We start from the raw sequence: 15,924 nt of genomic DNA on the forward strand, positions 1-15,924 counted from the left end.
TTACGAGTTTAATGGTCTAATGTACCAAAAAAAAACTTTAAGGATCAAATTAGCCAAACGTTAAAAGTTCCATGTGCTACAGTGACATTATCCAAAAGTTAAACTATTTAATTAAAATTGATTTGGTATATATATTAGTTTTAAATACATACATGTCTTAAGAAAAAAAATACACAATTCATTTCTTTTTGTATATCTAGAGTTTAGATGCAACAATGTATTTTTTTTCTTCAACGAATAATACAAAACAATTAAAAAAAAAATGTTTTTTTTGTCTCATGTAGATACTATAATAATAAAAAATTAAGAAAAAAAATATTCTCATTGTTTTGTGTTCTAATCTGTCGAACAATGTACAAACCATTTTTTTCTTTTTTCTCTTGTTTGATGTAAATAAAGAAAACACACATTTTTTTATAGCAAAAGCTACAAATGAAAGTAAAATAAGTATGCTAAAAAAACAGTAAAATAATTAGAAAGATTGAAATTTTAAGATAAATTAAAAAATTTCAAAGTACACTTATTTGGTAAACATTTTTAAAACTACACCTATTTATTAATTTTTTTTTATAAAAACATCATTTTATCAAAAACTCCTTCCAAATCATTTCAATTTATATTCTAACTTTATTATTTTTTAAATCCTAAAGTCATTACTCTTTAGCATACAATCATTATTATATACAAACAAATCTTGACAAATTTTGGGAAACATAATGATATGACGAATATGTTTTTATTCAAAAGTAATCTATGAAACATAAAGATATAATCCTTTTTAATAAACGAAGGTTTTTTTTATTATTTGTCAATCTCTCATGAGTTTTGACACTTATTATTTTATGGTAATTTTGAAATAAATATTATGCGCTTGTCAATTTTTAGTTTGTTTTAATTTTTAATTAAAATCATATACTTATATGCGTACAATATTAAATGTAATATATATAAGATATTAAATTGTAATAAATACGTTTATTTTTTTCTTATTACAAAGTTATGCATTAAAAAAAAATTCATTTTTATACTCTAAGTTTAATATTTTCTAAATCAACTATACTTGTCTTAGTGTCTAGTAAATGGGGTGTATTTTTAGTGGAACCTAAAAAAGGTAATTATATGAATATTCTTTTCTTTAAAAATAAGCTATGGTTCCCCAAGCTACCTACAGAGAGAAAATTATCATATAGCTTCCTCTCTTCCTTAGGGAATTAGATACGTTTTATATATATGACAAACAAATCCCAATTGATATTATATTCTTTAATCAATGGAGATATATACGCTGATATATATAGACCGATATAACCGTAAAACTCGTATTAACACGAACCTATCCACACGCGCAGACACAACACCATGGCCATCTATTTATCTCCGTCTTATTCCTACAACTCCCTCGTTTTATGATATATTATGATAACCTCAAAGAAAGATCTCTAACATAAACTTTTAGAATATCCGTAACATTCCGTTCATACATATCTTTGTCTCGTTTATATCACCAACAAGCATTGGATGAGGAAAGAAAGAACAGATCAATCTAAAAGAAAGTTGAGCGAGGTGGTGTTTAATTCATTTTGATCATCAAACAATGGATCATTGTGGGCTGGACATTACCGTGATCTCCGCAAGTGCGTTGAAAAATGTCAACTTTTTCATGAAGATGGGTGTGTATGTCGTGGTTTCGTTAGTCGCAGGTAATTCAGTAACTAAACAACAGACCCATGTATCCAAAGGTGGCAAAAACCCTATATGGAGCCATCGCATCAAGTTTTTGGTCGAGGAATCCGCTACCCAAAACAGCACCCTCATATTCAGCCTTATGAGCAGACGTGTATTAGGTGATAGAATTATTGGTGAGGTCTCGATCCCTGTGCGTGAACTCCTTGAATGCGTTTCCGGATCTGAAACCAAAGAACATGTGGTTGAATACCAGGTACGCTCTATTAGAGGAAAAGCCAGAGGTACCCTAACATTTTCCCATAAATTTAAGGAAAGAATCTCCCAAACAAACAAAATCAATAATAACAACGCGACTAGTATAGATTCGGTGAACACAAGCTGTCCTCCATGTAACGCATACGTCATGCCGCAGCAAGGTGCACCGTCTTACCCACAGGTACAATACCGGCCTCCTGCTCAAGGATACAACTCCTACCAAGGACATCATCATTATGGTGGTAGCTTGTATCCGCAACCCTATTCAAACCAACAAGGGTTACGTATATAATAATAACTCCTTTTAAACCAATGGATAGGAAGGGTAAGTTTGGTTTTGGATTGGCAAGCGTATTGATTGGAGGACTACTGGTTGAAAATATGGTGTCGGATGCAGTGGAGTAGGGGAGTAATATTGGTGCGGCTTTTGATGCTTTAGCATTTGATTATATTTTCGTTTACCTTCATGATCGTATAAGCATAACTATTGCAGATAATCCTCTTAGAATTTTCCATTATTTGTATATGTAATAATTTGGAATAGATATATCCCCGCATCTATCTTGTAATAATTTGTATATATAACCATCTTTTAGCTAGTCTCTTTTTGTTTACATAAAGCCTTGCGACCTTGCCATTATATGAAAAAAAAAAAAAAAAAAAGAAGTTGTGCACAAATATACAAATAACCTAAGACTCGTTGCTAATATTCGGGTTTACCAAATATTAATAACAACCACAAGTTTGGTTGTTTGATAATGAAGGAATTTCTAAATAGCTCGAGCATTGTGGAAGTTTATTTTTCGTATTCATATTTCTACCTAAATGCTAAATTATGTATTTGCTCTTCTCATTGATAATTGCCAAGTACAACTACACGTACATGGTAAAACCTATAATTAAGGGAAGAATATACACAATATTATCCACATAATTATACAATATATTTATCTAAATAATACAGTATATTTATAGATAGTATGGTGCAGTTTGATCGGGAGGAGGATGTATGCACAAGATGTTTTTGAATTTCAAAAAAAGTTGGCGTATGCTTGCTAGTACGATGAGGGTACGTGGAGACAAGGACGGATACAAGATTGTTTAGAAGTAGTGACATACTTTTTTTCTCTAATCAAATATAATAACATAGACCTAGAAAATAGGTTAGGTGGAGTTTGTGTCTGGTCGAGACATTAATTGGGTTGAGAGTGATGGATCTAAACATGTATATTTTATAAACAGGTTAAAAAACACAACATAGCTACAACACAGTTAATCTCATATCAACCCGACGCAATAAACAGGTTAAAAAACACAACATAGCTACAACACAGTTAATCTCATGTCAACTCGACGCAATATGTGATGCACATGAACGGAATAAGCTCATAAAACCCTTTAAACTCAAATGAATTTAAACTAAAAAAAGCTTTACTACAGTTTGGGTTTTGTGCATTTCTTAAGGTTTTAGCTATTATTTGTTAGATAAAATTTTGACCTAATTTTTAAAGATTTATCCTACAACATAGAGTAACTTATCTACGCCTTTTGTATTCATTAAGGTTATTTTGGATTATTATTTGTTAGATCGCATTATAAAACGAAGAGAATGATTGATTGGAATCGGAACCATGTCTTTCGGATGATCATTCAACACTTGATTCATTGGAGGTTGATCTCTTTAAAAAAAAAGACTAAATTTGACCTTAACATATCATGGACTAATTTCAAGCAAAAAAAAAAAAAAAAAAAAAAAAAAAAAAAAAACTACTAATTTCACCAAAATCAACTAATAATTTCACCCAAAAAAAACTAATTTCATAGATCATAAGCCTAATAAAAGATCAAACTTACTTGTTTCATCCTAGGGTTTGGAAAGATCTCTGAAAATTAGATTCAAGGAAGCATAAATGCTCACAAACATTTTTGCTTGGCTGCTTGCAGTTTGGAAGAGTCGAAAATTGGAGATATGTGTGATGTTTTCCTTCTCATTGAGAGATACATGTTCTTCTTCTGTTTCTTTTCTACACTGGCTTTTGTTTCTTTTCTCTTCCTATTGTGCGTTTCCTCTAATAGAAAAAAGATTGGGCTTGCTTCCTTTCTTTTATTCCACATAAAACAATATGTTTTAAATAAAAATTAGGTTTATTTTAACTTGTATTGTTTAAAGACCATAAGGTATGGTTTTGTTGGGCTAATTTTTTAAATTCCATTGACCTTATCTTTTAAAAGTTTAGGCTATTTTTTTACGAGTTGGTACATCATATTTGTTAGATGTTAGACCTAATACTAGTTGTATAATTATTTAGTTGTTGCACAATAATACAAAAAATACCATTGGGATATAAAATCAAGTAGAGGCCCAGGACCCTTAAGACCCATACCAGGGTTTCCCTTGCATGGAGAACTTATATGTATGCCACAGTATAACATTTGGATCCACAAGGTATGAAATTTGAAGTAAAATATGATTTTTGGGTGGGTTACGACATGAGGAAGCACCATCACGTCATGAAATGGCCATGATAAACGTGAAGGATCATGTAAGTGTCACGACATGACACCCGATCAGGGGCAACCCTAATTTTCAGTCTTGGGCCCTATTTAAGGGAAGTGAGGGGCTAGGATTTCCTTCAACCTCATCATCCATCACCTCCAAAATGCTCTTTAGAAACCCTAATCTCTCTCCTCTATTTAAAAGTTTATGTTATTGGTTTGGATTGTTTTTGAAGTAGTAAGAAGGCCTTAGAAGTGTTGTGAGCATTTTGGAAAGCTTGGGATTTTATTTTGGGCATCTCTGGACCTTTATAAATGTCCAAGATCCAAACTTTATGTGTTTAGGTTGCTACATCTAAGTCCTTGTCCCTCTATCTTCAAGTTTAAGCAAGTTAAAGTAACGGAATTCCATAAAGTTGGAAAGTTTATGGATCCTTGAAGCCATTTGAGTGTTATATGGTTCAAATCTAGAATTTGATTGTGTATTGGACCCATGAGTATGCATAGCTAAAAAGCATTGATCTTTAGATATTATTAGACATTAAATTTGATTGTGTATTGGACCCATGCACATGCATAACTAAAAAGCAATAATCTTTAGATAATATTAGACGTTAGGAAACCCTCTAGGAAGATTGGATGGATGGCTTAGTGGCTTGAGAGTTGAATCTATTAAGCTGAGAAAGCTCGTCATCACAACATGACAACTCCCTTATCACGACGTGATGACTGGAGATTTCCATATTGTTTTGGATTGTTTATGTCATGATGTGATGGCCTGGTTATCACATCATGAAGGTAGCTTGGATCGGTACTGAGTTGGTTGAGTTGGATGTTGACCGAGTTAGGACTAGGATGAGTGTCTTTCTCACGACGTGACCACGGGTTGGTCATGACATGAAGGTTAGCTAAAGGAGATCTTGACAGGTGACTTTGACCATGACCGTTGACTTGTTGACCTTTGTGCTGACTTTTGGTCATGATTGTTTGATTTAGAGTATAAATTAAGGATGGACCTCGTTTGATTTGTTATGTGTGTTGTAGCACATGTTGTGGAAGGTTGAGTTATAGTTTATCTGATTTCATGAGAGAGGTGAGTCTTATCACTATACTCTATAGGATGCTAGTTATCTTTGTGACTCTTGCATTGGTATGTTGGGTCGAGCCCGTTTGTATGTCGGGTTGGGCCCGTTTGTATTTTGGGTTGGACCTATTTGTATGTTTGGTTTTGCCCATTTGTATGTTGGGTTGGGCTTGTTTGTAAGTTCGTTTGTGCCTGTTTGTATGATGGGCAGGGGTCCATTATGAGGGTGGGTCCCGATATGTATGGTTTTTGGTATTTTGGGGAACTGACTAAGCCTCGTCCTTACAGTTTGTGGTTTAAAATTTCCAGGTACTTCCATTTTAAAAGAGAAGAGCCTGGCTTGGCTGCACATTACCCCCCGTATGGTTTTTCGCATTGATGACTATTGTTTGACTTTGATGATTGGGTTATTTTTACTATGGTTGACTTTAGAACATACATTTTATGGATTTGATGGTTGGAAAAATGAAAATTTTTATTAGTATTTTTGGGATGTTACAAGTTTGTATCATAGCCATGTTTGAGGGATTCGGGCACACTCTTGAATGTGTCTGAACTCAAACCGACGAATTTGTGATATTTTTAAACAGAAAATAGATTTTCTAAACATATTTTCACAAAGAAAGGTATGTGATACATGTAATCAGCCAGCACAAGTAACCGATTCCCAAAATACCCATACATGAGTATTATGCATTTATGTTAACTGATTGTTTGGATAATGCTAAGGATACTTTCAAGAATTACATGATATAATTTTCTGATTTTTTTTCTTGGATAGGGCTAAGGATACTTTTAGGAATTTCATGATAGATTTGTCTGATTTGTGATGCCTTGATGTTATGACTTACTTGGAATCTACCTGGTGAAGTTATTTGCTTAGTGTATGTTTAAAAATTATCTACGATTAGGATCATATAGCGCTAAAAATACTTATTCACCGTTAGTTCATGTTCCTTGTCTGATTGTGGGCTCATGGTAGAGTCATTTATTCAACATTCTATTTGATCCCATATGTCACAACCCCAAACCAGACGGCGGAAACATCCGAGGGCTATTGTGACTCAATTGAATACCATCACAATGAATATACATGAAACATAACATCATACAATACCAAACATTGGAACAATACAACTCGTTGCGTTTACATTCAGTACATAGCTTCAAAACATTACATTCTCAAAGGTAGATTGTTCAATACTAGTTAAACAAACAACAAGACATCACTGAGTACATTTTTTCCCTTCGGTTTACCTGTTACCTGAGAATACAAGTATTTTGAAAAACGTCAACATATGAAATGTTGGTGAGTTCATAAGTAATGTTTGAAATATAGTGGTTTGTATTGTTTTGAAAATCACCAGAAAATCCGGTATTTTCTAAAAAGAACTTAGTATAAAAAGTGTGAAGATCCGTACGTATGCTTGTTTGTTTCTATAAATGTAAAAGAGCGATTTGTAAAACTCGGTATGTAACTCGTAGGTGTACTAATTGAAAACCCTAGGAAAACCCGATGTTTTCCTAATACATTGCATCAAATAATTTGTATCTTGTTATTTCGTTACAACAGGTGTATTCGTTGAGTCCTGGTGATGTTGGATTAATTATGGATTGTGAATTGTTATAAACACACATGAATGAAAATGACTAGTTTACAACCATACAAACGATCCCTAAGGCGTCGCTCGCACTATTCACTTAATACAAACTCCCGGACTTCATGTAGCCCCACAACCGTGGAGGAAAAGCGGCTGAGAAGCCCCGATATTTTTCTGTAAGTCGTTCAAGGCTATCGTGAATGCGAAGGGCCCTTAGCCCGACTCGCATTTGGTGAATTCTCGACTTTACTAGCAGCACCAGAAGGCCCTTGGGGTCCAACAGCACAAAGCCTGTAAAAGTCCTTTTACACGAAATTAGGTCATGTAAGACCCAACTACATGTAAGCGGCTTTCCTTCGGGCCTAAAGATCGTGCCATTGGGCTAGCTAGGCCCAACAAACATGATTTAAAACTTTTGGCCCCCAAGACGGTGTATCGACGTCTGGTGTATTCTCACGTGTGTATTGACTTCCCGAATTTTCCGCGTGTGTATTGAAATTTCGTCGTTTTAGTAATTTCGGATTCATTATTGATTTGAGACCGAATCAATTCGTTTGATAACGATTTTTGGTGTTGTTATGTATTGTGATTTGTCGGTAGTCGCAGTGTCAGTATTTTATTGCAACGGATGTATTGATTTAAACATTGAAATTTTTCTGTTTACAGCCCCTTTCTTTTTGTACATTTACCTTTTCAACCCTTTGAACAAATTAATTTCCGATTTAGTCCTTAAACCATTTGTCTTGGCATTTTAATATCAAAACTTGTTGAAATTGATATTTTTCAGCACATTTTTATTTGAAAAAAGTTTTAGTCCCTCAAAATACAGTTTTCTCGGCAGTAACCTCCCTTTTTCGCAGTTTTTACATTTTTGGCCCAAATTGGAATTTTTTTGCAACTTTGGTCCTTTTTAATTATGAAAAGCATTTTTAACCTTTGAAATGGACTTGGAACACTAGTAGTCCACTATTTTACAGAAAAATACAGTTTCAGCCCCTCAAATTGGAAAATTTCGCATATTGGGCCTTATTGGGCCGAAAATATCATTTTTAGCCCATTATGCTTAAAAATTTTACATTTAATCCTCCAAAGAGAATATTTCCAGAAAAATACCTTATTAAAACTGTTTTGACTCATTTCATCCATCATAATTTGTATTTTTCCATTTTGGGCCCTATAACTTCATTTTTTTTAACAATTTCAGTCCAAAAAAAAGGGATTATTAGCCCAATGAGTTCAATTTAACCAACTTGGTTATTTCTTTAGAAATAATTTGTGTGTAATATATGTTTAACACTTGTTTCATACATCCTAATTCAAATCCTGAATTTAAGGACTTTTTGACTAGTTCCAACACCATAATCACATATAAACATGTAAATAAGCATAGAAATCATATAAAGCATACATATACTCATAGATCTACACATTTGCTTGTATTCCCCCCCCCCCCTCCACAAAACTTATAAAACCGAAAAATAAGGGGTATGAAGCTCACCTTTGGGTGTGGTTTCGGTTGTGGAGAAGAGATGGAAGAAAATGGGATGATTTTCGGCCTAAGCAACCTTTTCTTGATGATCTCGAGTTTGAGAGGTTCTAAGACACAAGATTATGATTTCATATGAGTTGCGAAGAGATTTTTGGATATAAGAAGAAGTCTAAAGTGTGGATCCAAGTTTCAACTTACCTAGATGATGATTTTTGTGAAGAATTCTCCTTGTAAGGCTCTTGATTCTCGAAATTTTTGAAGGAGGAGGGAGGAATGCTCTTCAAGACTTAGAGAGATTTGGAATGGATTTTTGTGATGTGTGTGTGTGTGTGTTCTCGGCCGAAACAAGAGGAGAAGAGAGAAAGGAGTTGAAGTGACACTCCTAGATGCATGTTGGTCCATGCATGGAGGTATGAGGGATATAAGTGAGGTGGCACTCCATAAGTCAACTCTTCACCTTTGGATTTGGGCTTTTGGGCCGAGATTTTAATAGGAAAGGAAAGGTTTGGGCTTTAATACCCCTAAGCCCAATATTAGAGTTAGTTTGGATGATTTTTGGCCCAAAAAATATAATATGATTTTTACACTTTGTTGGGCTAGTTTAGGTTAATTATGGTTCATAATGTTTAATTTATTTCATTCTAGGCCCAATATGGCCCAAAATGTTGAAATAAATGAATGTGGGTCCAATTAGAGCCCATTTAAAGGTTCTAAGCCCATGATAGTCAAATTGGAAGTTTATTGGTCCATTGGGTCCAATAAGGAAGTCCTAGTCCAAAATGGACCTAAACAAGAACTTTTAGGGTTTCCAATTGCTTGTTGACTATTTGTAATACTTGTATGGTGTATTTGATTGAAAATTTTGATGTCATAGAGTAAGCATCATACATATTCTTAAGTTCTTGATTCCCCATTTTTACTTGAGTGTAGTGATTACAAGACACAAAATTTCTAGTTGTGATATCATCCCCCCGTTAGAGGGATTTTCGTCCTGAAATTCTATTTGAAAGCTAGATTTGAGAATGCTAAAATAGGTGAGGGTACTTTTGCTTCATTTGATCTTCGCGTTCCCACATGAATTCTGGCCCACGCTTCGCGTTCCACCGTACTTTCACGATCGGGATGCGACTTTGCTTAGTACGCTTCACCTCCCAGTCCATGATTTCAACCGGTTCTTCAACAAATAGGAGATTCTCATTGATTTCGATCTCGTCAAGGGGAATGACGAGTGTTTCATCCAATAGACACTTCTTTAGATTAGAGACATGGAACACGGGGTGTATGCTGTTTAGCTCTGCGGGTAGCTGCAGTTTATATGCCACTGGACCTATTCGGGCGACGATCTCAAAAGGTCCGATGTATCGTGGGTTCAGCTTTCCCCGTTTTCCGAAACGAATAACTCCTTTCCAGGGTGAGACTTTCAACAGTACTCGATCCCCGACCTGAAATTCTAAGGGCTTTCGCCGTTTATTGGCGTAGCTCTTTTGTCGGTCGCGCGATGCTTGTAATCGAGCTCTGATTTGGACGATCTTTTCCGTGGTTTCACGAATGATCTCCGGTCCCGTTAATATCCTGTCCGATGTATGTGTTGTTGCTAGTTGGGTATCATCCACCTCAGCCCAGCATAACGGTGATCTACACTTACGCCCGTATAGTGCTTCGAAAGGAGCGACCTTGATGCTCGAATGGTAACTATTGTTATATGAGAATTCTACTAAGGGTAAGTGGGTATCCCAAGACTTCCCAAATTCTATTGCACATGCGCGGAGCATGTCTTCGAGCGTTTGAATGGTTCTCTCACTTTGACCATTCGTTTGTGGATGATAAGCGGTGCTCATGTCGAGATGAGTTCCCAGTGCCTTCTGGAGAGATTGCCAAAAACATGAAGTGAACCTACTGTCCCTATCCGAGAGAATAGACACTGGTACTCCATGGAGTCTCACAATTTCTCGAATGTATAAACGTGTCAATATTTCCATCTTGTAGGATTCCTTTATGGGCAGGAAATGGGCATATTTCATCAGTCGGTCGACTATTACCCATATGGTGTCCAGTCCATCCGACGTCTTGGGTAGCTTGGTCACGAAATCCATAGAAATCCCCTCCCATTTCCACTCAGGGATTATCGGTTGCTGTAATAATCCTGAGGGTTTCTGGTACTCCACCTTTACCTTGGCACACGTAAGGCACTTACTAACAAAGGTAGCAATTTCCGCCTTCATGTTAGGCCACCAATAGTGTTGTTTAATATCCAAATACATCTTGTCTGAACCAGGATGAATGGAGTATCGCGTCTTGTGGGCTTCCTTCATAACAACCTCCCTAAATCCTCCAAGTTTAGGGACCCAAATACGGTTCATGAAATAGTATACTCCATTCTCCTTTACCTCTAGGTTCTTCTCCATTCCGCGCAATGCTTCGCTTGCTCTATTTTCCATCTTCATGGCCTCTAACTGGGCTACTGCAATTTGAGTAGCTAGGTGAGATTGAATGGTTATTGAGAGAGTTTTCGTACGATGATTAGAGTACTCCTTCCGACTTAATGCGTCGGCTACCACATTGGCCTTGCCTGGGTGGTACTTGATCTCACACTCGTAATCGTTTAGTAATTCCACCCATCTTCATTGCCTCATGTTCAACTCCTTCTGGTTCAAGATGTGCTGGAGACTCTTGTGGTCCGTGAAGATGGTGCACTTCGTACCGTAAAGGTAATGCCTCCAAATCTTTAGGGAAAAGACTATGGCTCCCAATTCTAGCTCATGGGTCGTATAGTTTACTTCGTGCGTCTTTAGTTGGCAGGATGCGTAAGCTATCACCCTTCCACGCTGCATGAGAACACAACCTAAGCCCTGATTTGATGCGTCACAGTAGACCACGAAATCTTCCGTTCCCTCCAGTAGTGACAGTACCGGGGCACTACAGAGAGCTCGTTTCAGGGTTCAGAATGCGACTTCTTGTTTGTCCATCCATTTGAATGGTACGCCCTTTTGTGTAAGCGAGGTAAGTGGTTTGGTGATCTTAGAGAAGTTTTGAATGAATCTCCTATAGTAGCCTGCTAGACCCAAGAATTGATGGATTTCCGTGGGTGTTGTCGGGATTTCCCATCCTTCAAAAACTTTGACCTTAGAGGGATCCACATGAATTCCATCTTGGCTAACTACATGACCTAGGAAGTTCACACTTCGGAGCCAAAACTCACACTTGGAGAGTTTTGCGTATAGCTTCTCCGATCGCAGCGTTTCTAGGATTTGTCGGAGGTGTTGGCCATGCTCTTCTTCGGTTCGGGAATAGACGAGAATGTCATCAATAAAGATGATGACAAAGTTTTCTAGGAATGGTCGACAGATCCGATTCATCAGATCCATAAATGCGGCAGGGGCATTTGTTAGACTGAAGGGCATTACGATAAATTCATAATGTCCGTAGCGAGTTCGGAAAGCGGTTTTTGGAATATCCTCTTCTCGGACTTTGAGTTGGTGGTATCCGGACCGTAGATTTATTTTAGAAAAATAACTAGCTCCTTGGATCTGGTCAAATAGATCATCGATTCGTGGGAGTGGGTAGCGATTTTTAACAGTGAGTTTATTTAACTCTGTGTAATCGATGCACATTCTAAAGGATCTGTCCTTCTTTTTGACAAAGAGAACTGGAGCTCCCCAAGGCGAGTAATTAGGGCGGATGAATCCCTTGTCCAAGAGTTCACTGAGTTGGCTGGACAATTCCTGCATTTCAGCAGGAGCTAGCCGATAGGGTGATTTAGCGAGAGGAGTTGCTCCTGGAACGAGGTCTATTCGGAACTCCACTTGTCTCTCTGGGGGTACTCCTGGAAGATGTTCTGGAAACACATCTGGGAACTCACATGCTGTGGGAATGTCTTGAACGCTAACCTCTTCCTTGATTTTATCCACTATGTGAGTCAGGAATGCCAAATTGTTCTTTCGTAGATGTTTTTGTGCCTTGATGCACGAGATGAGGCAAAGGTTCATGCTAGGTTTGTCTCCGTAAATTACTAAGGTTTCGTGATTGGGAAGGCGAAGGCGAACGGACTTCTCGTGATACATAATTTCAGCATGGTGGGGGCTTAACCAGTCCATGCCGATGATCACATCGAAACTCCTAATTGATACCGGCATTAAGTCTATTCGAAAGATGTGTTGATTAAGGGTTAGGGTACATCCGATGTAGATTTCCCCAGTGGATTCGGTTTTCCCATTGGCCATTTCCACCGTAAAGGTTTCATTTAGCTTCTGGGGTTGTTGTTTTAATAAATGTTTAAACTTATTGCTTACGAAACATCGCTCCGCTCCGGTGTCAAATATGACGCATGCATAAGTGTGGTTTAGGGGAAACGTACCGGTAACAACAGCGGGGTCCTGAATCGCCTCTCCCTGACCCATGGTCAGCATCCTTCTTGTTCCTCCGTTTCCTGAATTGTTGTTGTTAGGGCAGTCTCGGCGGAAATGCCCAGTCCTTCCACACCCATAGCAGGTGTGGCTAGGCCCTGCATTGCTGCCGCGGGTGATGACGTTGTTGTTGTTATGATTGTTGTTGTTGTTGTTTCCCTATTTTTGGTTCTGGGGAGGGTAGGTCCTGCAGTACTTTGTCGTGTGTCCCCTTCGGTTACAACTGGTGCACTGCAACTCCTTGCATTCTCCATTGTGATGGAAACCGCACTTGTTGCACTTGGGAAGATTACCGTAATAAGGTCTGGGAGCATTTGAAGCAGCTGAGGCTGGAGCATGTGGTGTGGCTGGAACCAGTGCGGTGACAGCGTTAACCGCCACTGTCTGCTGCTTTTTAGAGGTCTCGGGGCCCTGACGCCCCGTCCTCTTATTGTTCTTCCCCTTCTTGCCATCACCTTCCTTCTTTCTTTCAGCCTCCGCTAGCTTCTCACCCTTCTTGTTGTTATGGTCATACAACTTCTTTGCCAATCTTTTTGCACTGTCAAATGTTTCGGGGTTTGCAGCTATCACATTTCCTTGAATTGGTGATGTTAGTCCCCAGATGAATCGCTCAATCTTCTTTCCTTCCGAGGTGATCATACCCGGGCACAACAGAGATAGTTCACTAAATCTCGATATGTAGGCATCGATATTCGCATTATGCACAGTGAGGTTCCATAGCTCTTGCTCCATTTTCTGAATCTCACCTCGTGGGCAGTATTCAGCCATTAACATTTCTTTCATCTCCGCCTACGGCATAGAGTTGGCTACAGGGAGTGTCATGGCTTCCACATGTCCGTTCCACCAGGTGAGCGCTTGATCGACAAAAGTGCAGGCCACGAACTTCACTTTCATCTGCTCAGGACAATCGCATATCTCGAATACCGATTCCACCTTATCGATCCATCGCTTCAGAGTGATCACTCCTCCAGTGTTGTTAAAAGTTCGTGGTTTGGAATTTGTAAAGTCCTTGTAGGTACACGTTTTGGTGGGTCCTTGATACATCCCATTGTTCGAACTCCCGGCCCCTTTCCCGTTGCCTCCTTCGTTGTTCCCTTGGTGAATTTGTGCCATAGTTGCGGTGACCGCAGCAGACACGGCCGCCTGGAATGTAGTGGAGTCAACTTCGGGTGGGGTTGGTCTAGGGTGTCCACGAGTAGGTTGGCGAGGCATCTTTCTGTCATGAAACGGAAAGATGTTGAGTGTTTGGGGTTTCTAAGAGGTTGTGACCCTACTGACTAGGTGCAAGGTACGAACTTAAACACTCCTACCATTTAACATACAATCATAGATTCTCAACACATAGCAATTTGTAATATCATAACAAGGCACGTAAAAGTTTACTAATATTATCCGCATTTGATATATGAAAATTTTGCTCGTATGAGCTTACATGAGTGACACTAGTTCGACAGCATAACGGCTCTATGAGTAGTGTAGTCACTTAAACATAGAGTCGGGGTATATAACATAGTTCCTAAGGACCTACTAAGATAAGTCTATGCCTAACCGCGATGATCTGCGTCCGGAGGTGGTTCCGAGGATGTGGATGCTCCCCGAAGACGAGCCACCAATTGTTCTGCGTCCTGAAGTCGAGACTCCCACCTTACCTGCCTCATGTGAAACTTCCGAAGAACATCATGTGTCTCCTGTTCCGCACGCTCAACCCTAGTCCTCAGTTGGCGTACCTGATAAGCAGTGCCCTGAGCAAGATCGCCGGTGTACCGTAATCGTCTCACCATGACCGGTAGGGATCGGTCGGCCGGTCCTCCATCCATCAGGTCAAAGAACTCGCGAGACATGCCGATCGGGGGTCGCTGTCCCTGTTGCCTGCTCCGTCTCCAAAGATCAATACCCCAGGGAAGGGTAGGACCAATGGGCCCCACACGGTAAGCAGGCACCCTGATCGGGTAAGGGGGGTTGATGACTTCGGACTCTGCGTACGAATCACCCCCTTCACTGTCATCGGGTTCCTCTTCGAAGTTTTCTTCGTCTTCTTCGGGTTCGGCAGGCTCGCCTTCATCTCCAGCCTCCGGTTCCCCGTCAGATTCCTCTTCGGGGTCTTCCTCAGGCTCTTCCTCTAACCATCCGTTATTCCCCTGATTAGGGAAATAAGGGTCTCCAGGGTGATGAAAACCATCCATGTTGTCTGCGCGAGTATGTAAATATGCTAACATTATTCCTAGGATGCTACAGCTATTGTACAGACTAAGCAAGCGTTCTCTTTTTGGTGGTATAGGGGTATAGTTTTAGGTTCCCTAGCTATCACGATCTCATCGGAACGTGTGTTAGTTATACTTTGAAGAGAATGTAGTTGATCAGGCTACATCCACTCCTTGGTACCACTAAGAACAGTCCTGATTTAACCGAGATACTAGCATTATCTTGTTTGGTTCGGCGTTATGTTCCTTGTTCCTAATGCAAGCAAAGGTGTTTTATTGTTGTATTCTTACTTGTTTTGTTCAGAGTTATGTTAGTCCCTCTATTGGTTTATAGTTGCATATCAATGTATGGTTCGATATGCTAGTTCACTATAAACAGAGCTCTGATACCAACCTGTCACACCCCCGAACCAGACGACGGAAACGTCCGAGGGCTATTGTGACTCAATTGAATACCATTACAATGAATATACATGAAACATAACATCATACAATACCAAGCATTGGAATAATACAACTGATTGCGTTTACATTCAGTACATAGCTTCAAAACATTACATTCTCAAAGGTAGATTGTTCAATACTAGTTAAACAAACAACAAGAAATCACTGAGTACATTTTTTTCCCTTCGGTTTACCTGTTACCTGAGAATACAAGTATTTTGAAAAACGTCAACATATGAAATGTTGGTGAGTTCATAAGTAATGT

Source organism: Lactuca saligna, chromosome 9, assembly GCF_052625555.1.
Source record: "Lactuca saligna cultivar CGN05327 chromosome 9, ASM5262555v1, whole genome shotgun sequence".
Taxonomy (NCBI): Eukaryota; Viridiplantae; Streptophyta; class Magnoliopsida; order Asterales; family Asteraceae; genus Lactuca; species Lactuca saligna.